We start from the raw sequence: 25,960 nt of genomic DNA, 5'->3' as shown, positions 1-25,960 counted from the left end.
TCAAAGGACTAGCTTTGTATTTTATTAATTTTTCTCTATTGTTATTCTGTTTTCAGTTTCATTGCTTTTTGTTTTTTATCGTCCTTTCCTTCCTTCTGCTCTTTTTTTTTTTTTTTTTTTGCGGTACACGGGCCTCTCACTGTTGTGGCCTCTCCCGTTGCGGAGCACAGGCTCCGGACGCGCAGGCTCAGTGGCCATGGCTCACGGGCCCAGCCGCTCCGCGGCATGTGGGATCTTCCCGGACCGGGGCACGAACCCATGTCCCCTGCATCAGCAGGCGGACTCTCAACCACTGCGCCACCAGTGAAGCCCCCTTCTGCTCATTTTGAATTTATTTTTCTCTTTGTTTTTTAGATTCTTGAAGTGGGAATCTTAGATTATTGACTGGAGATGTTTCCCCTTTTCTGATGTACATGTTCAGTGCTATAAATTTCCCTCTTAGCACTGTTTTTGCTATGTCACACAAATTTTGATATGTTGTATTTTCATTTCCATTCAGTACAATGTGTTTTTAAAAATTTCCACTCAGGTTTATCATTGACCAGCAAATTATTTAGGAGCATGGTTTTTAGTGTGGAATTTTTCTGTTATCTCTCTGATATTGATTTATAGTTTGATTTCATTGTGGTCAGAGACACACTGTATGATTTCAATTCTTTAAATTTATTCAGATTTGTTTAAGGGGCTATGTTGTTTTGCTATCCATTGCCACTTGAAAAGAATGTGGATTCTGCTATTGTTGGGTGGAGTGTTCAATGTCAAATAGATTCTCTTAGTTGACACTGCCTTTGAGTTATTTTATACCCATGCTGATTTTCTGTTTAATTGTTCAATTAGTTGTTGAGAGAAGGATGGTGATGTCTTCTCATCTTTTGGCTGTGCTTACTACTCCTTTCAGTTCTCTCAGCCTTTGTCTTCATGTATTTTGCTGCTGTGTTGTTCGGTGCATGCACATTTTACTTTGTCTTCTTGGTGGCCTGAATTTTTGATAATTATATAGTGTCCCTTTTTGTCTCTGGTCATTTTCTTTACTCTGAAGTTCTTTTTTTCTGAAATTAATGTAGCCACTCCACTTTCTTTTGATTTATGTTAGCATGATATGACAATCTGTCTGTATCATAATATTTGGAGAGTTTCCTGTAGAGAGCATATAGTCATATTTTTTAATCTACCCCACAAATTTCTGTCTTTAATTGGCATGTGTAGATCATCTACATTTAATGTAATTATTGAGATGTTAGGGCTCAAATCTGCTGGGTGTTTTTTTTCTGTTTATTCTGTGTTTTGTTCCTATTTTCTTTTTCCTACCTTCTTGTGGATTACTTGAACCTATTTTATAATTCCATTTTGATTTATCTATAGTGATTTTGAGTGTATCTTTTTGCACAGCATCTTTAGTGGCTGCTCTGCATAACTTAGTCTTCTGATGTTGACATTTTACCAGTTTGAGTGAAGTGTAGAAACCTTGTCTCCCTTTTATGATATGATTGCCTTAAATATTTCCTCCACAGACATCTAGAGCCATATCAGACATTGTTATAATTTTTCCTTCAATCACCAAATGTAATCTAGAAGACTCAAGAGGAGAAGTAAAGTTAATGTATTTACCTATATTTTTTCTTCTTGTGTTTTTTCTTCTTTCTTGGTAATCCAAGATTCTTTCTTTAATAATTTTGTTTCTCTTAATAAAATTTCCTTCAACCATTCCTTTAGGGTAGGTCTGCTGGTGACAAATTCCCTTAGTTTCCCTTCATCTGAGAATGTCTTTATATTTCCTTTGTTCCCGAAGGAATTTTTTACTGGATATAGGATTGTGGGTTTACAGTTCTTTTTAGCACTGGAAAAATGTTGTATCAATTCCTTCTGGCCTCCATGTTTTCTAATGAGAAATCCTGTCATTTGAATTGTTGTCCCAATATAGGGAAGTTGTTTCTGTATCACTGATTTCAAGATTGTTTTTCTGTCTTCGGTTTTCAGAAGTTTGACTATGATATGCCTTTACATGAATTTCTTTGTGGTTCGTGCAGCTTCTTGAACCTATAGATTTATGAATTTTGCCAAATTTGGGAAGTTTTCAGCTATTATTTTACTGTTATTTCATAGTTTTTTAGCCCCACCCTTTTCTCCTCTTTTTCTCGGACTTCGATGGCATAAATGTTAGATCTTATTTTATCTTCCAGTAGGTCTCTGAAAATCTGTTCTTTTTTTTTAAGTCTGTTTTCTGTCTGCTGTTTAGATTGTGTAATTTCTGTTGTTCTCTCTTCAAGTTCAGTAATTCTTCTCCCCTTGCCTTACACTCTGCTCTTGAACCCATGTACTGAGTTTTTGTATTTCTAAGTTCTAAAATTTCTAATCGATTCTTCCTTATATTTTCTATTTCTCTACTTAGACTTGCAATTCTTTTGCTGAGGCTTTCTATTTTTTCATTTTAAGTATATTCATAGGTGTGTTTCAGGTATGTTTATAATTGCTTGTTGAAGCAGTTTCATGATGGCTGCTTTAAAATCTTGGTCAGAGAATTTTAATATCTCTGTCATCTTTGCATTGAAATCTATTGGTTGTCTTTTTTATTCAGTTTGAGATCTTACTGGTTCTTGGAATAAGTGATTTTTTTCTATTGTCACCTAGACATTTTGCGTATTATGTGAGAATCTGGATCTTATATAAGCCTTTTGTTTTAGCTAGCTTCCTCTGATACTTCAGAGAGGAAGGGAGAACACTGCCTCATTACTGTCAGTTGCAGGTAGAAGTCTGGTTTTCCCAGTTAGCCTTGGCTGATACTTGAGGAGGAGAGAACTCATCATTACTGCTGGGCAAACTTCTCACTAGGCCTCCACTGATATCTCCCTGGCTAGGATTGGTAGGAGTGCCTTGTTACTACTCCCCACATGATCTCCATTGACACCGTGGGGTGGGTGGGCCGCCGTCTTACCATTGGGCAGTGTTGTAAATCCCAACTATCCACTAGGCCTCCTCTGATACCACCTCAGTGGAGTGGAGGAGGGGTGCCTCATTGCTACCAGGTGATGGAGGAAGCCCATGCTTGCTGCATGGTTTCCACTGACTCCATGGTTTGGGGTTGTGGTCACTTGTACTGCTTAGTGTGGATGAAAGTCCCAATTCTGTTCTTGACCTTTTCTGACACCACACCTGCAGGGGGTTGGGTTGCCTCATTACAGTCTGATGTCTAGGCTCCCTCTTAGTCACTGCTGCTATGGATAGAGGTCAGGCCACAGCTTTTTTTCTAGTGATGTTTGGCTGTAGTAGAACAGCTAGTAAAAGTTTTCTCTCTTTCTAGACTGCCTCTTTCCTAGTCCTTAGGCTCGAGAGAGTAGGATTTTTGGTTCTTGTTTTATCTACAACCATTGGCATTTGCTAGTTCTGTTTCTATTTCTTTGACTTCTGCTCTTATCTTTATTATTTCTTGCCTTCTTCTTGCTTTGGGTTTATTTTGCTCTCCTCTTCCTAGTTTCCTGAGGTAGCAACTTATATTATTGAGACTTTTCTCCATTTCTAATGTAAACACTGTTGCTATAAAATTCCCAAGCTCTGCTCTGGATGCATCCCACAAGTTTTGATATCTTATTACCATTCAGTTAAAAATATGTTTCATTTTTTGGAGAATTCCTCTTTGATCATGGATTATTAGGGTTTTTAAAAAAATTTTTTAGGTGTTTAAAGATTTTCCTGTTATCTTTTTCATATTGATTTGTAGTTTAATTCCATTATGAGCTAAGATCATATCATATCTTTTAAGCTTTAAGGTTTGTTTTAGCACCCGGGATCTCATCAATCTTGGAGAATATTCCATCTGTACTTTCCCCACATGAACTCGTAAAGGAAGAGAAATAGTTAAAGATATGTAAGAAAGTAACCAAATCATACTCTAGACATACACTAATACATTTTATTTTTATCTTTTTAAATTAATTTTTATTTGAGTATTGATTTACAGTGTTGTGTTCATTTCTGCTATACAGAAAAATAAGTCAGTTATACATAAACATTTATCCACTCTTTTTTAGATTCTATTCCCATATAGGTCATTACAGAGTATTGAGTAGAGTTCCCTGTGCTATACAGTAGGTCCTTATTAGTTATCTATTTTGTATCTAGTAGTTAATCCCAGTCTCCTAATTTACCACCCCCCTTTGCCTTCGGTAACCATAAGTTTATTTTCTACATCTGTGGCTCTCTTTCTGTTTTGTAGATAAATTCATTTGTACCATTTTTTTAGATTCCACATACGAGCGATATTATATGATATTTGTCTTTCTCTGTCTGACTTACTTCACTCAGTATGACAATCTCTAGGTACATCCATGTTGCTGCAACTAACAAATTTTATTTAAAACATTTTCCAATGGTAATGCTGTTACATTTGGCTACTTTAAAGAAATTATGCTTATAAACCAAGGAAGAGAACATTTCTAATTAAATGATAGAGCCAAGAGACTGAGCTCTAGGATTTCTTCACAGAAAATGCCTATAGCCTTTGCTTCCAACTAGGTCCCCTGACCATAGCATATCACTACCACCTGGGTACAAATACTGTTTAAAATCATAAAGTGGAAAGTGAATATGATTGTGAATATCACTATTCTACCCTTCTTGAACATCTTTTTGTGAAAGGAATTTAATTTTTTGTAATATATTTTTGTTGTACAATTAAAGAGGATAGTTACAACATTTTTATGGACTCCAATATATATGTTATAAAACTGTATATTTGCAAGAGTAACTATTGTTATTATGTTATTATTGGTAATTATACCAATAAAGTATAAAACAATTTTTACTAAATTGTTAGTAAGCAATTAGTAAACAATTGTTATTGAACAATTCTCAGTCAATTGCAGTAAAACATTGTTTAATTACCCTCCTCAAAGCACAGATAAGCAGCCTTCCTGTTCATTTTAGGAGATAAAGGGCTTCGTGTGCCATTTTGGCATTGAATAGTCACTCATAGCAACCAAGCTGTCTTGGTTACTGTTTTGAAAACAGACATGAGTCTCTAATTATGTCACAGTTGATTCCTGTCCAGAAGGCTCTCTGTTATGTCTGCCTCCTTATATACATGTCTTGTTATTTTGGCGAGCAGGAAATAACTTCTTCATGACACAAGGCAACATCAGTCACAACCTTTCCTAAAAACAACTAATGTCAAGAGGAAGAAGAGGAGTACAAAAAGAAAAGGATGCTGCAGAGGCTTTGAGAAGCAGCCTGCTTTTTGATATGTGCCTCTTGTGTGCTGAAGTGTGTTCCCCCAAAATTCGTATATTGAAAACCTAACGCCCAGTACCTCAGAACTCGACCTTATTTGGAGATAGAGTCTTTACAGAGATAAACTTAAAAAGATATCATTAGGGTAGGCCCCAATCCAATATGACTGGTGTCCTTATAAAAAGAAGAAATTTAGACACAGAGACAGACACACATAGAGGGAAGATAATGTGAAGACACAGAGAGATGACAGCCATCTACAAGCCAAGGAGAGAGGCCTGGAACAGATCCTTCCCTCACAGCCCTCAGAAGGAACTGACCCCACTAGAATTTTGATTTCAGACTTGCTTCTAGAACTGTTAGAGAATGAATTTCTGTTATTTAAGCCTCCCAATTTGTGGTACTTTTTTCCAGCAGCCCTCGCAAACTAATACAGTGCCAAAAAACACAAAAGCTACAGCAGTAGGTTTCCAGCCAAATACCATTATGGAAGTGTGGTTCAGCACATTTAGTTTTCTGTGGTCATTTGAGAAAAAGAAGCCACAGAGAAATTGCTGAAAAGATTTCTATGTAGTTTTTCTCCTTCAGAGTTGGATAAGATTGTGAACTGAATGACAACTTACCCATCTGAGATAGTATGCCCTGCAACCCTTTTCCAATGGCAAATGAGAGTCCCTCTGATAATATAACTCCCAGATGTTTTTTCTTATTCTGACCTCTTATGTCTATTCAATAAATTAATCAGTTGAAGTTCAAAGGATTTCCCAAGTTGAATACCTTCAACCTTAAGAAAGGCAATAAGCCCACGCAACTTTTGTGAGACTTGACACGTGTTCCTCACCAAACTTTATGTTACACAGGGGTATTTGTTGCTTTAAACAATGGAGAAAGAAGTGCTGAGGATCTCTATATAGCCCATGTCTCTGGGTGAGGATAGAGTTAACTTGTACCTGGACTGGGATAGCTCTATGCTTGTCTCCAGGGTTGCCTGAAAGTCTGGTACTGACCCTTGGTTAAGATAAGGATGAAATGTACTAGCTAAAGATTTATAATGTGCTTCTTGAAGTTCGAAATTCCCTTGGAGACATCCTATACTGGCTTGTCTGCATCAGTTAGGGATCTATAGGTTGATGGTTTGTACCTGGTTTTGCCATTTACACAGTCTGGTTTTAGTTGTGACCAGTGGTATGTTAAAGACCCCTCAGTAAACTAGTATCTTGGCTTCCTTGAAACCAAGATACCTTGCACATATCTTTGTGGTCCATAATTTGAATGCAAAGCACATCTTCTGTAACTGAGAGAACTCTAGGAGGTGCTCCTGGACATATCAAACCCCTCAATGACTGACTATACTTTCTTTCTCCTGCTATACTTATCTTTATTAAAGCCTTAGGTGTGAAATGTTGTACATCCTTTCAGTTGTCTGGCCCTGTGTGATTGTTATACTCTTGAACCCTAGACTCAAGGCTGAGACTTTGCACCCCTCTTAAAATTTACCTTAAAAGGTAAAGCAAACCCTAGTCCTGGAGACCAAATATTGCACAGAAACTGACGAAGCAGTAGAGGCCCCAGTCTTTGTTGAGTTTTAAGGCAAACTCAAGGCCTGGATAAGAGGCCGTAAAGATGTCTGTGGAATCCTGGATCTTGGTTCTAGATATAAGTGGAGAGAAATTGAAGAGGAGCATAGGCGTAGAATAGATATTACTGGGTCATCAGATCCCACCTCTGTCAGGAATAAAACTCTGGTTGGCGGGGGAGGGGGGGTGGTTGAGCCTGCAGGTGAAATTAAAATGGGGTCTGACAGCGGTTTCTTCTGGTTCACATGACTTCTGTTCTAGAGACTGTCTCTGGGGCCAAAAACATTATGGAATATAAGGGAATAAAAGCCAAAAACATTATAGAATATAAGGGAATAAAAGCTACAGCATAATGAAAATTGCACAATTAAATCAAGGTCATATGCCAAAGACACACATTCTAAATAGCCATTAAATCTACTGCCTTCCATAACCTATTTGTTTTGAGTGTTGTAGGGTTAAATTAGGCAGAGACAGCTTTATATTCCTGGCACTATAAAGGCTATAAAAAGCATATGTGAATAGAGGAGTTAGTTATGAAGTATAAGAGAAGAACAGAAACATTTACACACAGAAAAAAAGCCTTGTAACTGTAATCAGAATAAAGAAAGGGAATAAGCACCAAGAGAATGTCTAACATTAGAGAAATGGTTTAATAAATTATGGTACATCAAAAGGATGGAATATTATGTAGGCATTAAAATGATAATTAAGATTATGTAGAAACATAAACAAGATGTTAGATATAATGCTAAGTAAAACCAGGAGAATACAAAGTGGCATATAAATATATGAGAGAGCTGAAGGCAATATATTAAAACAGTGGATTATCATAACTGGGAGTGGACCATTTGGTTTTTTTGCTTTTTTAAAAAACGTTTTTAACATCTTTATTGGAGTATAATTGCTTTACAACTGTGTGTTAGTTTCTACTTTATAGCAAAGTGAATCAGCTATACATATACATATATCCCCATATCTCCTCCCTCTTGCATCTCCCTCCCACCCTCCCTATCCCGCCTCTCTAGGTGGTCACAAAGCACCGAGCTGATCTCCCTGTGCTATGTGGCTGCTTCCCACTAGCTATCTGTTTTACGTTTGGTAGTGTATATATGTCCATGCCACTCTCTCACTTTGTCCCAGCTTACCCTTCTCCCTCCCTGTGTCCTCAAGTCCATTCTCTATGGCTGCGTCTTTATTCCTGTCCTGCCCCTAGGTTCTTCAGAACCATTTTTTTTTTTACATCTTTATTGGAGTATGATTGCTTTAAAATGGTGTGTTAGTTTCTGCTTTATAACAGAGTGAATCAGTTATACATATACATATGTTCCCATATCTCTTCCCTCTTGCGTCTCCCTCCCTCCCACCCTCCCTGTCTCACCCCTCTAGGTGGTCACAAAGCACCGAGCTGATCTCCCTGTGCTATGCACTGCTTCCCACTAGCTAGCTATTTTATGTTTGGTAGTGTATATATGTCCATGCCACTCTCTCACTTTGTCACAGCTTACCCTACCCCTCCCCATATCCTCAAGTCCATTCTCTAGTAGGTCTGTGTCTTTATTCCTGTCTTACCCCTAGGTTCTTCATGATATTTTTTTCTTAAATTCCATATATATGTAGTAGCATACGGTATTTGTCTTTCTCTTTCTGACTTCACTCTGTATGACAGACTCTAGGTCCATCCACCTCATTACAAATAGCTCAATTTCGTTTCTTTTTATGGCTGAGTAATATTCCATTGTATATATGTGCCACATCTTCTTTATCCATTCATCTGATGATGGACACTTAGGTTGTTTCCATCTCCGGGTTATTGTAAATAGAGCTTCAACGAACATTTTGGTACATGACTCTTTTTGAATTATGGTTTTCTCAGGGTATATGCCCAGTAGTGGGATTGCTGGGTCATATGGTAGTTCTATTTGTAGTTTTTTAAGGAACCTCCATACTGTTCTCCATAGTGGCTGATTCACAATTCACATTCCCACCAGCAGTGCAAGAGTGTTCCCTTTTCTCCACACCCTCTCCAGCATTTATTGTTTCTAGATTTTTTGATGATGGCCATTCTGACTGGTGTGAGATGATATCTCATTGTCGTTTTGATTTGCATTTCTCTAATGATTAATGATGTTGAACATTCTTTCATGTGTTTGTTGGCAGTCTGTATATCTTCTTTGGAGAAATGTCTATTTAGGTCTTCTGCCCATTTTTGGATTGGGTTGTTTGTTTTTTTGTTATTGAGCTGCATGAGCTGCTTGTAAATTTTGGAGATTAATCCTTTGTCAGTTGCTTCATTTGCAAATATTTTCTCGCAAAACTAGACAGGTACATGTAAAAGTATGAGATGAGATCACTCCCTAACACCATACACAAAAATAAGCTCAAAATGGATTAAAGACCTAAATGTAAGGCCAGAAACTATCAAACTCTTAGAGGAAAACATAGGCAGAACACTCTATGACATAAATCACATCAAGATCCTTTTTGACCCACCTCCTAGAGAAATGGAAATAAAAACAAAAATAAACAAATGGGACCTAATGAAACTGCAAAGCTTTTGCACAGCAAAGGAAACCATAAACAAGTCCAAAAGACAACCCTCAGAACCATTTTTTTTTTTTAACAATAGCCAGGGCATGGAAGCATCTCATGCCCGTCTCTGGGGTCCGCGCTGATAGACGCGGCTCGCGCCCGTCTCTGGAGCTTATTTAGGCGGTGCTCAGAATCCCCTCTCCTCACACACCCCGAAACAATGTTCTCTTGCCTCTTCGGCAGCTCCAGACTTTTTCCCGGACTCCCTCCCAGCTAGCCGTGGCGCACTAGCCCCCTTCAGGCTGTGTTCACGCCGCCAACCCCAGTTCTCTCCCTGCGATCCGACCTCCGAAGCCCGAGCCTCAGCTCCCAGCCCCGCCCGCCCCGGCGGGTGAGCAGACAAGCGTCTCGGGCTGGTGAGTGCCAGTCGGCACCGATCCTCTGTGCGGGACTCTCTCCGCTTTGCCCTCCGCACCCTGTTGCTGCGCTCTCCTCCGCAGCTCCGAAGCTTCCCCCTTCCGCCACCCGCAGTCTCCGCCCGCGAAGGGGCTTCCTAGTGTGTGGAAATCTTTCCTCCTTCTCAGCTCCCTCCCACTGGTGCAGGTCCCGTCCCTATCCTTTTGTCTCTGTTGTTTCTTTTTTCTTTTGCCCTACCCAGGTACGTGGGGGGTTTCTTGCCTTTTGGGAGGTCTGAGGTCTTCTGCCAGCGTTCAGTAGGTGTTCTGTAGGAGTTGGTCCACATGTAGGTGTATTTCTGATGTATTTGTGGGGAGTAAGGTGATCTCCACTTCTTACTCCTCCGCTATCTTGAAGGTGTCTCCAAACTCCGACCATTTGTTTTTAATTAAAATATCCTGTTGTAGAGACTTTGTATGTGTACATATATATATATATATGTATGTATATATACACACCTTCTATATGTATAGGTCTATATATAGACATAAGATATTTAGTGGTGGGCGTGTTAGTCCGGATTTTTTTGAGATGCTTTCTCATCACATATAGCAACACTTTCTAATAGAACTTCCTGCAGTGATATATCCATTCTATAAATCTGTGCTGTCCAATATGGTAGACACTAACCATGTGTGTTTTCCAAGCACTTGAAATGTGGCTAGTGTGGCTGAGAAATCAATTTTTAAAAAATTTTAACTAGTTAAAATTTAAATTCAAGTAGCCACACTTGACTAGTGATTACCATATCATTATCTCATTAGTACAGATTTAGAGCTAGAAGATAGACAAAATTTAGTAGTGGGTTCATTAGTCTGGATTTTTTCCCAGTGTCATTAATGTTTTTTTTCCATAATCAGTTGGAGCCTTTAAAAGTGCTCCGTCATTCACTTCTCCCTTTGGAGCAAGAGATTGTGCAAAAAGTGCACCCTACTGAACTGCAAAGGATAAAATATGTCAACTTACTGTGTACTTCAGTGGAATTTTGGTAAAGTCTTTAATCACAAATCTATCAAAGAGCTGTAAATAGCTCATAAATAGCTACCCCTTTATGGTACAAAAACACGAGACCAGGAAAGCACCAGGTCATAGGTTCCCTGGCTTACCCTGGCCTAGAAGGTACATGAATAAAGTGCTCTTGCATAGTCAATAACCAAGTGAACATGAATGGGGAAGAAATGAACAGTAGTTTTCCCACTTGAGAAAATGTGTAGGCTCTGCGTAACTTTTTCCTTATTGTTGGAATCATGTTCCCATGTGTCCCTAGTAAGCAATGCCCACCTGACTTAGGCAGATCCCATCCTGACTTCTGCATTGCCATGCCTCCTCTTTCTTCTACATCTTTGTATACCCACCCTTCTCAACCACATCTCTCCACTCTTATCCTCCACCTCCTCCCTGGAATGCCATTTTCATCTCCAAAGGAGGTATTGAATTGTATCTTGATGGATAGGAGAATTTGGATTAGAGATGAGTAAGGAAAAAGAAGACTCAAACTGAGTGTGATGTGATTCCCAAACTCTTTCAGGGAAGTAATGATTATTCCTGATAATATGTTTAGAGACTGTTCTGATAGACCTAAATGAAATTTTAAAAATTGATAATGTTATTTACTAACCTAGCCAGCTATCTATCAGGCAGCAGTCTAAACATCTCTAAGCAAGCGTTCTTTTTCATCTTGTATCTGGTCTAACAATGATTTCCTAATCAGTCTTTTTTCCTGTATATCTATGAAAAGTGAAATCTTTTACTTGGCTAATTTAGAGGCCTAATCTCTTGTATCACACTTAAAATAAAACATTGACGTAATGAATTTGTCATATATGTTTTCCTTAAGAATTTGGAGGCCCTACCAAGATAGCTCAACTCATGACAGCCTACCAGAGTGAAGCAAGAACAGCTCTGAGTCAAGTTATACCACATCAAGTATGACACTGAAAACGTGGAGAGGAAGTTTGGAGCCAGAGTACTGGATTTCCCTGTAGTTTGGGCAATTACGTCGAATGTCCCTACCCCTGCCACTCCTGTAAGCGCCTGGAAAGGTCATTTGATGTTGGAAGGATGTCATAGGACTGGAGAAAAGGTAAGTTGGGTTTAATTCCACAGGCTTTCGGTCAGTGTATTAAATTATATTACTAAGGGATGACCAAAGACCCTAGCAAAGATGGGGTGGGTAGGTATGCATTTATTTCTTTTGGTTTCAGGAATTTATTCTGTGTTTTGTTGGCAAAAACTTTGCGTCTTGTTTTCATTTTTCTTTTAGCTAAAATTGTGTAATTTGCCCAGCAATTTTTCACATGTTAATCTCTGTCTGTAAATGGTCATTTGAAATTCTTTGTGTGTGTGACCAGAGAGATTTTAGATATAGAGCTGTTTGCTTTAAATACCTTTGAAAAATTAAACTTAATTGATTGAAGGAATTGGTCATTTGTATGCAACATGAGAACATTTAGTTCAAACAGAGAGATCCACCTTGAGATGAAGTAAGAACAGAAGATCTGTTCAGCTGATATCATGAAAATATACTATCTTATTCTGTGATGTTAAAGAAAATGGCAGGGTTTTTGTGTGCTGAGCATAAAGACTGAGAGGATTGACTGGAATAGACTAAGAAATGGGACTACCTATGGAGATATAAATAATATTATCTAATGCAAACTGTTTACTTACTTACTGTTGCAAGTTGGTTCTCCTGGAAGTAGACCCAGAGATAGAGTTTAGCAGGCAGGATGGCTATGAAGGGATCAACACCTATGGGAGGTAGGGGGGATCAAGGGAGAAGTCCAAACTGTAATGCAGTCCCTACAAATACTGATACTTTGGGCAACCCTATGGGGCACTTAGAAGTTAGAATAGGAGTTGTTCCCTGTTGGGCCAAGATTGATGCACATTTATATCTCCACGTGGATCAGGGTAGTGGGAGTAACTTTGTGGCTCCCTACAGCTGAGATATCTTTGACAGCTGTGGGCTTCATGCTTGTATCACTCCCAGAAGCTGGGGCAAGTCCTTCAATGAGAGGGGATCTGGGTGGAACATCAAGGGATCCACCTCCTTAGTTATGTAATTTTGTGAAACTAAATTGCTTAATCTGGAAGGAAATTAACAAGATTGTTAAATTTATCATATTTAATGGAGGACATATTTAATTAGTCTAGGGACTTAGCTTATGTACATTTAAATATGCATATTTAGAATAGTCTCAAGAACTCATACACAAAAAAAGGAGAAAGAAAAAAGAAAAAAGTGTGCTCAAAAGGGAGCAATTAAATTTTAGGTAACTTTAGGCTACTAAGATAAGAAACAATGGAATGAACATTGGTATCAGGCCAATTTCAAGAAAATGTTCTAAATGAAGACTTTTAAGCAAAATTAGAATAGTTTTAATATTACATAATAAATATTAGAGAATTATAAATTTACTCTTGTAGTAAGTCATATACAAATTAAACTATTATTACATTTGTTTTAAAAGATATTTACAACATTCTAAACTTGATAAAGAACACCTGTAACAAAGTGAGAGAGTGGCATGGACTTATATATACTACCAAATGTAAAATAGATAGCTAGTGGGAAGCAGCCGCATAGCACAGGGAGATCAGCTCGGTGCTTTGTGACCACCTAGAGGGGTGGGATAGGGAGAGTGGGAGGGAGGTGCAAGAGGGTGGAGATATGGGGATATATGTATACGTATAGCTGATTCACTTTGTTATAAAGCAGAAATTAACACACCATTGTAAAGCAATTATACTCCAATAAAGATGTTAAAAAAAAAAGAACACCTACAAAAAAACCCTGCAACTAACATAGTACTTAATGGTGAGAAACTTGAAGTATCTCACTAAGATCAGGTGCAAGGCAAGGATATTTCCTCTCACTGCTCTTTTTCAAAATCATACTGGAAGTTCTAGCTAATGCAATAGACAAGAAAAGGAAATAAAATGTATACAGATTAGAAAGAAACAAATAAAACTGTCTTTGTTTGTAGATGATATGATTGTCTATGTGGAAAACCCCAAAGAATTGACCAAAAAACTCCTGGAACTAATAAGAGATTTTAGCAAGGTTGCAGGAGACGAGGTGAGTACACAAAAGTTAATCACTTTCCTATATGCCAGCAATGAACAGTGGAATTTGAGATTAAAAACACAATACCATTTACATTGACACCCCAAAAATGAAATACTTAGGTATGAATCTAACAAAATATGTACAAGATCTATATGAAGAAAACTACAAAACTCTGGTGAATGAAATCAAAGAAGAACTAAATAAATGGAGAGATAATCCACATTCAAGGATAGGAAGACTCAATATTTTTAAGATGTCACTTCTTCCCAGCATAATGTATAGATTCAATGCAGTCTCAATCAAAATCCCAGCAAGTTATTTTGCGGATACCGATAAACTAATTCTAAAGTTTACATGGAGAGACAAAAGACCTAGAATAGCCAACACAATATTGAAAGAGAACAAATTTGGACACTACCTGACTTCAAGATTTACTATAAAGCTACAGGAATCAAGACAGTGTGGCACTGGCAAAATGATGGACAAATAGATCAATGGAACAGAATAAAGAACTCAGAAATAGACCCACATAAATATAGTCAATTGATCTTTGACAAAGGAGCAAAGGCAATACAATAAAGATAGTGTTCCTGCAAAGAGTGCCAGAACAACTGGGTATCCACATCCAAAAATATAAAACTAGACACAAACCTTATACCATTCACAAGAATTAACTCAAAATGGGTCACAGACTTAAATGTAAAACCTAAAACTATAAAGCTCCTAGAAGATAACATAGGAGAAACCCTAGATGACCTTGGGTATGGTAATGACTTTTTAGATACAATACCAAAGGCACAATCCATGAAAGAAATAATTGATATGCTAGACATCATTAAAATTAAAAATTTCTGTTCCATGAAAGACAATGTCAAGAGAATGAGAAGACAAGTCACAGACTGGGAGAAAATACTTGCAAAAGACCCATGTGATAAAGGGCTATTATCCAAAAATACATACAGAATCTTTAAAACTCAACAATAAGAAAACAAACCTGATTAAAAATGGGTCAAAGATCTTAACAGACATCTCACCAAAGAAGATGTACAGATGGAAAATAAGCATATGAAAAGATACTCCACGTCATAAGTCATCAGGGAAATGCAAATTAAAACAAACTTACTGGAACGGCCAAAATCCAGAACACTGAGAACACCAAGTGTCAGTGGAACAACAGGAATTTTTATTCATTGCTGGTGGCACTGCAAAATGGTACAGCCACTTTGGGAGACAGCTTGGAGGTTTCTTACAAAACTGAACATATTTTTACCATATGATCCAGCAATCACTCTCCTTGGTATTTACCCAAAGGAGCTGAAAACTTATGCCCACACAAAAACCTGAACATGTATCTTTATAACAGCTTCATTCATATTTGCCAAAACGTGTAAGCCACCAAGATGTCCTTCAGTAAGTGATTGTATAAACTGTAGTGCATCCTGACAATGTAATATTCAGCACTAAAAAGAAATGAGCTATCAAGCCATGAAAAGACATGGCGGCCACTTAAATGCATATTACTAGGTAAAAAAAGTCAAATTTAAAATGCAAAGTACTGTATGATTTCAACTATATGACATTCTGAAATAGGCAAAACTATGAAGAGAGTAAAAGGGTCAGTGGTTGCCAGGAGTTGGGGGAATGAAGAGAGGAAGCGTAGTAGATTTTTATGGCAATGAAAATACTCTGTATGTTACCGTAATGATTGATACATATGATTTTACATTTGTCCAAACCTATAGAATATACAGCATCATGAGTGAACTGTAATGTAAATTATGGACTTTGGGTGATTATGATGTGTCAGTGTAAGTTCATCAGCTGTAACAAATGTACCACTTTGTTGGGAGATATTGATAATGGGGGCTGCTACGCATGTGTGGGAACAGAGGATATATGGGAAATCTCTGTATTTTTCCTCTCTCTTAGATTTGCTGTGAACCTTAAACTGCTCTAAAAAATAATGTCTTCATTTTTAAAAATTAATTTAAAAAGGTAAAATCAGATGTTCTTTCTGATTTTATTACAGTGTAGAATATGATATAAAAAGTATATACAATGTTTAATTTTTTTTAAAGACTGTTTTTATAAAAAATTTATTTATTTTTGGCTGCGTTGGGTCTTCATTGCTGTGTGCTGGCTTTCTCTAGTTGCGGCGAGCGGGGGCTACTCTTCATTGCGGCGCGCAGGCTTCTCATTGCGGTGGCTTCTCTTGTTGAGGGGCACAGGCTCTAGGCGCACGGGCTTCAGTAGTTGTAGCACGTGGTCGCAGTAGCTGTGGCTTGTGGGCTCTAGGCGTGGGCTTCAGTAGTTGTGGTTCATGGGCTCTAGAGCGCAGGCTCAGTAGTTGTGGAGCATGGGCTTAGTTGCTCCGCGGCATGTGGGATCTTCCTGGACCAGGGCTCGAACCCGTGTACCCTGCATTGGCTGGCAGATTCTTAACCACTGCACCACCGGGGAAGCCCTACAGTGTTTAATTTTATTTTCTTACAAAATAGTCTGAGTGGGACTTTCCTATACTTATCTTATGGGTCAGAAAAGTGATCATTACTGACAGAAAAATTTTAGGAACATATAAACATAGATGCTCAACTAAATTGAATTATACTAATATCCTTCTGATTTTTTTTGTTCTTGTGACTTCCAGCCAATGTTTCAAAATACATAAACCCTGGAACTACTCTACTTGCACTGTGTGAATAAAATTTCATTGTGTTATAATTTTTGATAAGTTATTTTTTTAAATATCAACAGTGATTGCATTATTATTTAATTAATTCACAGTTTATTAAGGATCTTGCAATTGCAACTTAAGTCTTTCTATAAATATTATAATGGTGTAGTTAATTAATAATCTTAGGTTACCTGGAAATTTTTTTTTTTTTTTTTTTTTTGCGGTACGCGGGCCTCTCACTGTTGTGGCCTCTCCTGTTGTGGAGCACAGGCTCCGGACGCGCAGGCTCAGTGGCCATGGCTCACGGGCCTAGCCGCTCTGCGGCATGTGGGATCTTCCCGGACCGGGGCACGAACCCGTGTACCCTGCATCAGCAGGCGGACTTTCAACCAATGTGCCACCAGGGAAGCCCCTTGGAAAATTTTTAAAGAAATCAAAGTGAATAGAGACAAAAAGAGCAAAGTAATTGGTCACCAAATAATAGTTTTAATTTACATATTCTCACCTATATGTAAACATATTTGCCCATATAAAAAAAGTGCTTTCTTATATGTTTACAAATGTTAAAAGCTGAAGTTTAAATTTTCAAAAAATGATAATCTTTCATTTTTTAGTATGATTGTATACATACATGTTTATTTTATTTACTTACTTATTTAAAAATTTATGTTTATGTGAGAGGAAATGCAGGCATACCTTGGAGAATTGGCAGATTCGGTTCCAGACCGCTGCAATTGACGCGCTGGTGTTTAGCATAGCTGCCTTCCAGACCACTGCAATAAAGTGAATATCACAATAGAGTCACACTAATTGTTCGGTTTCCCAGTGCATATAAAAGTTATGTTTACACTATGTAGTTTATTAAGTGTGCAATAGCATTATGTCTAAAAAATGTACATACTTTACTTTAAAAGTACTTTATTGCTAAAAATTGTTAACCATCATCTGAGCCTTTGAGGAGTCTAAATCTTTGCAATAATAACATCAAAGTTCACTGATCATATCACCATAACAAATATAGTAAGTTTAAAATATTGTGAGACAATGTTCATTGCAGCTCTGTTTACAATGGCCAGGACATGGAAGCAACCTAAGTGTCCATCCGCAGATGAATGGATAAAGAAGATGTGGCACATATATACAATGGAATATTACTCAACCATAAAAAGAAACGAAATTGAGTTATTTGTAGTGAGGTGGATGGACCTAGAGTCTGTCCTACAGAGTGAAGTAAGTCAGAAAGAGAAAAACAAATACCATGTGCTAACACATATATATGGAATCTAAAAAAAAAATGGTTCTGAAGAACCTAGGGGCAGGACAGGAATAAAGACACAAATGTAGAGAATGGACTTGAGGACACGGGGAGGGGGAAGGGTAAGCTGGGACGAAGTGAGAGAGTGGCATGGACTTATATATACTACCAAATGTAAATAGATAGCTGGTGGGAAGCAGCCGCATAGCACAGGGAGATCAGCTCGGTGCTTTGTGACCACCTAGTGGGGTGGGATAGGGAGGGTGGGAAGGAGATGCAAGAGGGAGGGGATATGGGGATATATGTGTATGTATAGCTGATTCACTTTGTTATAAAGCAGAAACTAAAACACCATTGTAAAGCAATTATACTCCAATAAATATGTTAATAAATAAATTAAATAAATAAATAAAATATTGTGAGAATTACCAAAATATGATAGAGACACAAAGTGGGCAAATGCTGTTGGGAAAATGGCACTGATAGACTTGTTCAATGCAAGGTTGCCACAAACCTTCAATTTGTAAAAAACACAATATCTGTGAAGCGCAGTAAAGAGGATTGCAATAAAATGAGGTATGCCTATACTGGTAGCTCAGAAGACAAAATAAAATGTCATTAGAGTACTGTCTGTTCTGAATGTGAAGCAATAAAAGTTACTATTTGCTTTCAGTGTATTCTACCCAGATGGCAGGTGATTTTTGCCTCATTCAACCTGCTTGTGCATTCTCAAAAGAGTCTGTTAATTTTTATGCTATTTATGCTTTGGGGAATTCCATAACTGTAGACAACTGTAAACACCTGACATGAAGAACTAAATTCCTAATGTTTATTATGAACAAAATTCTGTTATGGTTTTTATATGGTATTGCTACTCTCTGGACCTTTCTTGTCCTCGAACGAGTGAACTATCATCTGAAAACTATTAAGATGTTGCTTCCCTCTGAGTTCAGACCTCAAATTCAGAATAATACGATTGAAGAGGTGTTTTTTACACTCTAACCGTATTCATTGCTCCCAAGACAGCTGCTAGATAGCACCAAAGGATTTCTCCTCATCTTGTAAACCAGAAAGTGGCACTCATGAACAAGAAGGGGTGTTAGAAGTAATTGGGTTTGCTTGGTATGCTTATTATCTTCTTAATTGGCTCAACAGAATGGTAAGAGTTGTCCTTTACTAGGGTGCAAAATTCGGAAAAACCATCAAATCAAAGAAGAAGCAACCACCCCCAGGTTAATTTTGTGCAAGACAAGTGCTGTAAAACAAAGATATTTTTAATAGTGGTTAATTCCTTTAATATGTATAGAGTCCCACTTTTATTCCTGTGCAAGGGGTGACTTAACACATTGACTTCTCAAAAAAATGTATTCCCAGATTTTAGAGAGATTTTAAAATTTTTTATCAAATGTTAGTGATTATGACACACATTTTACAGGAGAGATACTAAGGTGTTCTAAATCCAGCAATTACTCTGCTACCATAACATATTTTTACGTTCATAATAATCAACTAAGTTGGTATGAAATGTTACAGGGAGGTCCACATGCATCAGAACTATGCCCCAGTAAGAGATTTCACTCTTCCTCACTCTGATAGAGTTCCAGGAATAAAGTGATAGTTTCGTCAATCAGGGATTTCTGCTCTCACTTCACATTTCTCTGAAACCAAAGCCAAAAGTTGCCAATTGGCAAATATTTCTGAACAAAATATCCAAGATAACAAGACTTGATAACAGAGACTCTTGACTATTTTAATGTAGTTAGGTTTGAGGGAATAAACTCATGGATACATGCTGATGTCACCACTATAGTCAGATACCTGGGAGACTCAACCTGTATGGAACTTAAGATGCAGAATTTCCAGGACTATTTTTTTTCTAGGAATAGATGACTTTAGGAAACTAGACAGTTGAACAGTATCAGTGGAATAATGTTTGAATATGTAGAATTGAGTAAAAACTTTGACAAATCTAGTACTGATTATTTTCTTGGAACATGTGGTATTGTTCTTTTTTTTAACATCTTTATTGGAGTATAATTGCTTTAAAATGGCGTGTTAGTTTCTGCTTTATAACAAAGTGAATCACTTATACATATGTCCCCATATCTCTTCCCTCTTCCGTCTCCCTCCCTCCCACCATCCCTATCCCACCCCTCTAGGTGGTCACAAAGCACCGAGCTGATCTCGCTGTGCTATGTGGCTGCTTCCCACTATCTATCTGTTTTACATTTGCTAGTGTATATAAGTCCATGCCACTCTCTCACTTCGTCCCAGCTTACCCTTCCCCCTCCCCATATCCTCAAGTCCATTCTCTACTAGGTCTGCGTCTTTATTCCCATCTTGCCCCTAGGTTCTTTATGACCTTTTTTTTTCTTCCATTCTATATATATGTGTTAGCATATGGTATTTGTGTTTCTCTTTCTGACTTACTTCACTCTGTGTGACAGACTCTAGGTCCATCCACCTCACGACAAATAACTCAATTTCGTTTCTTTTTATGGCTGAATAATATTCTATTGTATATATGTGCCACATCTTCTTTATCCATTCATCTGTGGATGGACACTTAAGTTGCTTCCATGTCCTGGCTATTGTAAATAGAGCTTCAATGAACATTTTGGTACATGACTCTTTTGAATTAAGGTTTTCTCAGGGTATATGCCCAGTAGTGGGATTGCTGGGTCGTATGGTAGTTCTATTTTTAGTTTTTTAAGGAACCTCCATATGTTCTCCATAGTGGCTGTATCCATTCACATTCCCACCAACAGTACCAGAAGAGTTCCCTTTTCTCCACACCCTCTCCAGCACTTATTGTTTCTAGATTTTTTGATGATGGCCATTCTGACTGGTGTGAGATGATATCTCATTGTCGTTTTGATTTGCATTTCTCTAATGATTAATGATGTTGAGCATTCTTTCATGTGTTTGTTGGCAATCTGTATGTCTTCTTTGGAGAAATGTCTATTTAGGTCTTCTGCCCATTTTTGGATTGGGTTGTTTGTTTTTTGGATATTGAGCTGCATGAGCTGCCTGTAAATTTTGGAGATTAATCCTTTATCAGTTGCTTCATTTGCAAATAATTTCTCACATTCTGAGGGTTGTCTTTTCGTCTGGTTTATGGTTTCCTTTGCTGTGCAAAAGCTTTGAAGTTTCATTAGGTCCCATTTGTTTATTTTTGTTTTCATTTCCATTTCTCTAGGAGGTGGGTCAAAAAGGATCTTGCTGTGATTTATGTCATAGAGTGTTCTGCCTATGTTTTCCTCTAAGAGTGTGATAGTGTCTGGCCTTACATTTAGGGCTTTAATCCATTTTGAGTTTATTTTTCTGTATGTGTTAGGGAGTGTTCTAATTTCATACTTTTACATGTGCCTGTCCAGTTTTCCCAGCACCACTTACTGAAGAGGCTGTCTTTTCTCCACTGTATATTCTTGCCTCCTTTATCAAAGATAAGGTGACCATATGTGCATAGGTTTATCTCTGGGCTTTCTATTCTGTTCCATTGATCAATATTTCTTTTTTTGTGCCAGTACCATACTGTCTTGATTACTGTAGCTTTGTAGTATAGTCTGAAGTCAGGGAGACTGATTCATCCAGCTCGGTTTTTTTTTTCTCTAGATTGCTTTGGCTATTCAGCGTCTTTTGTGTTTCCATACAAATTGTGAAAATTTTTTATTCTAGTTCTGTGAAAAATGCCATTGGTAGTTTGATAGGGATTGCAGTGAATCTGTAGATTGCTTTGGGTAGTAGAGTCATTTTCACAATGTTGATTCTTCCAATCCAAGAACATGGTATATCTTTCCATTTATTTGTATCCTCTTTCATTACTTTCATCGGTGTCTTATTATTTTTGCATACAGGTCTTTTGTCTCCTTAGGTAGGTTTATTCCTAGATATTTTATTCTTTTTGTTGCAATTGTAAATGGGAGTGTTTTCTTAATTTCACTTTCAGGTTTTTCATGATTAGTATATAGGAATGCAAGAGACTTTTGTGCATTAATTTTGTATCCTGCTACTTTACCAAATTCATTGATTAGCTTTAGTAGTTTTCTGGTAGCATCTTTAGGATTCTCTATGTATAGTATCATGTCATCTGCAAACAGTGACAGCTTTACTTCTTCTTTTCCGATTTGGATTCCTTTTATTTCTTTTTCTTCTCTGATTGCTGTGGCTAAAACTTCCAAAACTATGTTGAATAATAGTGGTGAGAGTGGGCAACCTTGTCTTGTTCCTGACCTTAGTGGAAATGGTTTCAGTATTTCACCATTGAGGACGATGTTGACTGTGGGTTTGTCATATATGGTCTACTTTCTGGAGGGTTTTTATCGTAAATGGGTTTTGAATTTTGTCAGAAGCTTTCTCTGCATCTATTGAGATGATCATGTAGTTTTTCTCCTTCAATTTGTTAAAATGGTGTATCACATTGTTTGATTTGTGTATATTGAAGAATCCTTGCGTTCTTGGGATAAACCCCACTTGATCATGATGTATGATCCCTTTAATGTGCTGTTGGATTCTGTTTGCTAGTATTTTGTTGAGGATTTTTGCATCTATGTTCATGAGTGATATTTGCTTGTAGTTTTCTTTTTTTCTGACATCTTTGTCTGGTATTGGTATCAGAGTGATGGTGGCCTGGTAGAATGAGTTTGGGAGTGTTCCTCCCTCTGCTATATTTTGGAAGAGTTTGAGAAGGATAGGTGTTAGCTGTTCTCTAAATGTTTGATAGAATTCGCCTGTGAAGCCATCTGGTCCTGGGTTTTTGTTTGTTGGAAGATTTTTAATCACAGTCTCAATTTCAGTGCTTGTGATTGGTCTGTTCATATTTTCTATTTCTTCCTGGTTCAGTCTCGGGAAGTTGTGCTTTTCTAAGAATTTGTCCATTTCTTCCAGGTTGTCCAGTTTATTGGCATAGAGTTGCTTGTAATAATCTCTCATGATCCTTTGTATTTCTGCAGCATCAGTTGTTACTTCTCCTTTTTCATTTCTAATTCTATTGATTTGAGTCTTCTCCCTTTTTTTCTTGATGAGTCTGGCTAATGGTTTATCAATTTTGTTTATCTTCTCAAAGAACCAGCTTTTAGTTTTATTAAACTTTGCTATTGTTTCCTTCATTTCTTTTTCATTTATTTCTGATCTGATCTTTATGATTTCTTTGCTTCTACTAAGTTTGGGTTTTTTTTGTTCTTCTTTCTCTAATTGCTTTAGGTGTAAGTTTAGGTTGTTTATTTGAGTTGTTTCTTGTTTCTTAAGGTAGGATTGTACTGCTATAAATTCCCTCTTAGCACTGCCTTTGCTGCATCCCATAGGTTTTGGGTCATCTTGTTTTCATAGTCATTTGTTTCTAGGTGTTGTTTTTAATTTCCTCTTTGATTTCTTCAGTGATCTCTTCGTTATTAAGTAATGTGTTGTTAAGCCTCCACGTGTTTGTATTTCTTAGAGATTTTTTCCTGTAATTGTTATCTAGTCTCATAGCGTTTTGGTTGGAAGCGATAGTTGATACAGTTTCAATTTTCTTAAATTTCCCAAGGCTTGATTTGTGACCCAAGATATGATGTATCCTGAAGAATGTTCCATGAGCACTTGAGAAGGAAGTGTGTTCTGTTGTTTTTATATGGAATGTCCTGCAAATATCAATTAAGTCCATCTTGTTTAATGTATCATTTAAAGCTTGTGTTTCCTTATTTATTTTCATTTTGGATGATCTGTCCATTGGTGAAAGTGGGGTGTTAAAGTCCCCTAGAATGATTGTGTTACGGTCGATTTCCCTTTTTATGGCTTTTAGCATTTGCCTTATGTATTGAGGTGCTCCTATGTTGGGTGCATATATATTTATAATTGTTATATCTTCTTCTTGGATTGATCCCTTGATCATTATGTAGTGTCCTCCTTTGTCTCTTGTAATAGTCTTTATTTTAAAGTCTATTTTGTCTGATATTAGAATTGCTACTGCAGCTTTCTTTTGATTTCCATTTGCATGGAATATCTTTTTTTTTGTCCCCTCACTTTCAGTCTGTATGTGTCCCTAGGTCCTTTAGCATTTGCTGTAAAGCTGGTTTGGTGGTGCTGAATTCTCTTAGCTTTTGCTTGTCTTTAAAGGTTTTAATGTTTCACTCAAATCTGAATGAGATCCTTGCTGCGTAGAGTAATCTTGGTTGTAGCTTTTTCCCCTTCATCACTTTAAATATGTCCTGCCACTCCTTGTCTTGCAGAGTTTCTGCTGAAAGATCAGCTGTTAACCTTATGGGGATTCCCTTGTGTGTTATTTGTTGTTTTTTCCTTGTTGCTTTTAATATGTTTTCTTTGTATTTAATTTTTGATGGTTTGATTAATATGTGTCTTGGTGTGTTTCTCCTTGGATTTATCCTGTATGGGACTCTATGCTTTAAATTCAATTATTAAATTTTCATTAAATACACTTGGCCATTTTGTATAGGTTTCTGTACACTGCAAATTATTCCAAGCTTGTCTTTTATTAAACATCTTCCATTTAGTATTTTAAAATTTGCTTTTGATAATGGAAATATCTGTAATCTAGGGGAAGGGGCCTAAATTTCTGTGGACTGTTTTTTTTCTACTGATTCTTATTCCCTGTGATGTGTTTCTTTGTGTTGCCTATTATCTATTTATTTATTTATTCACTACAAGCTGCTCACTTTTTGGAAAATTATTTACATGAACTCTTTGATGTCTAGCATGAATATGACTCATACACAAAGGATTTGCATCTACTTCCACATAAAGCTTGGGGAAATTATTAGTTCTCAACCACTTTAATCTAAATTCTTGAAGCTTTTCTGACCACCTGGGTGATGTAGGTTGCAAATCATGAAAGGCCTGGCTCTGGTTTTCTGTCTCACTTACATTTGGCTTGACAGTTTCCTAATTGTCAGTTATTTAATACTTTTAAGAAGTTTGAACTTTATTTAGATTTTAAAATTGTTTTTAGTGAGAGAATGAGTCTGATTTCTTGACTGACCCTGTTTATACTCAGGTGGTTTCACCCAAGAAACCTGAGTTTTATTATGATGATTACATCTGCCAATATTTTTACATAAAGTATAATTTTGAAGCTTTTTTCCTCTTCTTACTATTTGGGATGAGAGGGTGGTTATGTGTTTGGCTAATGATCTGTTTGTTTCTTTTGTCTATCAGAAAGCCACTACCTCTCTCTGCTCAAGAGGAAACTTCAAGTAGCCAGTTTCCCTTGTTTGAAATTCCTCTGCCCTAAAAGTGAAAGTAAATGTTATTTAAAAAGAAAAGTTGGATGGATATTGAAATAAGAAAATTACACTTCATCTCATTGCACATATGTTCAGAATGCTGAACATCATATTTCATAACTAGATTAGTAGAGAAGTAGAAGAAAAATGAGACTCGGTGTCTGTCCATTAATAAATACATGTATGCTAGTAACTGCTTGAAAACAATCAACTTTGAATCAGGTTCAAATTGGCTGCTTCTGAGATAGTGGAAATGAAATTCGCCCTCTGAGCCAGTGTGCAAACTGTTCTGCTTTCAGTTTGAGTCGTAACAAAAAAACAAACTTCCCCTAACTCCATTTCTTTTCTTCTCCTTGTTAGAGTAGGTTTAAAAGAGAAAATACTGTTCTGCTAAGTAAAGTCATAGATACATGGGTAAGATTTCTGTTTACTATGCTTCAAACTCTGTGAAACATTTGACATAAATTGACTTTGTGTTTCACTGCACAGCAGGATTTGTTGTTCATTCTGAATTAATGTTATTCTGTAGCATGCATTGTTGCCATTGAGAAGCCAAGTCAGGGAAGCAAAATGGCAATATTAATCAACTCTGAGGCTTTTTCAAATCTCATGTTTTGGAAACCCTATAAGTTTGGAACATCTTCTGAATTTGAAGAAATAACCAAACTCCTTCATCAGTTCTTGTTGGATACGTGCCAATTTGTCATTAGAACTGTATGAAGGACTGGAAAATTCCATTCTGAGAAGTCTCTTTGTAGTGGTCAGTTTGGGGATGTCTCTCCATTCCATGGGACAAAGAATGCTGCCCCTTTTCTATGGGAACTGTTTCCTCTTAGTCACAACAGTGATGTTTGTACAGTGCTACTCCATCCCCTAGATATAGCTGAAGGATGGGGTGATTCAATTAGAATCCGTACCCTGGGAATTGAGAATAGGAGCTGAGAGAATCTAGTG

Source organism: Leucopleurus acutus (genome assembly GCF_964270905.1).
Source record: "Leucopleurus acutus genome assembly, chromosome: X".
Taxonomy (NCBI): Eukaryota; Metazoa; Chordata; class Mammalia; order Artiodactyla; family Delphinidae; genus Leucopleurus; species Leucopleurus acutus.
Note: the sequence above shows the minus strand (reverse complement) of the source record.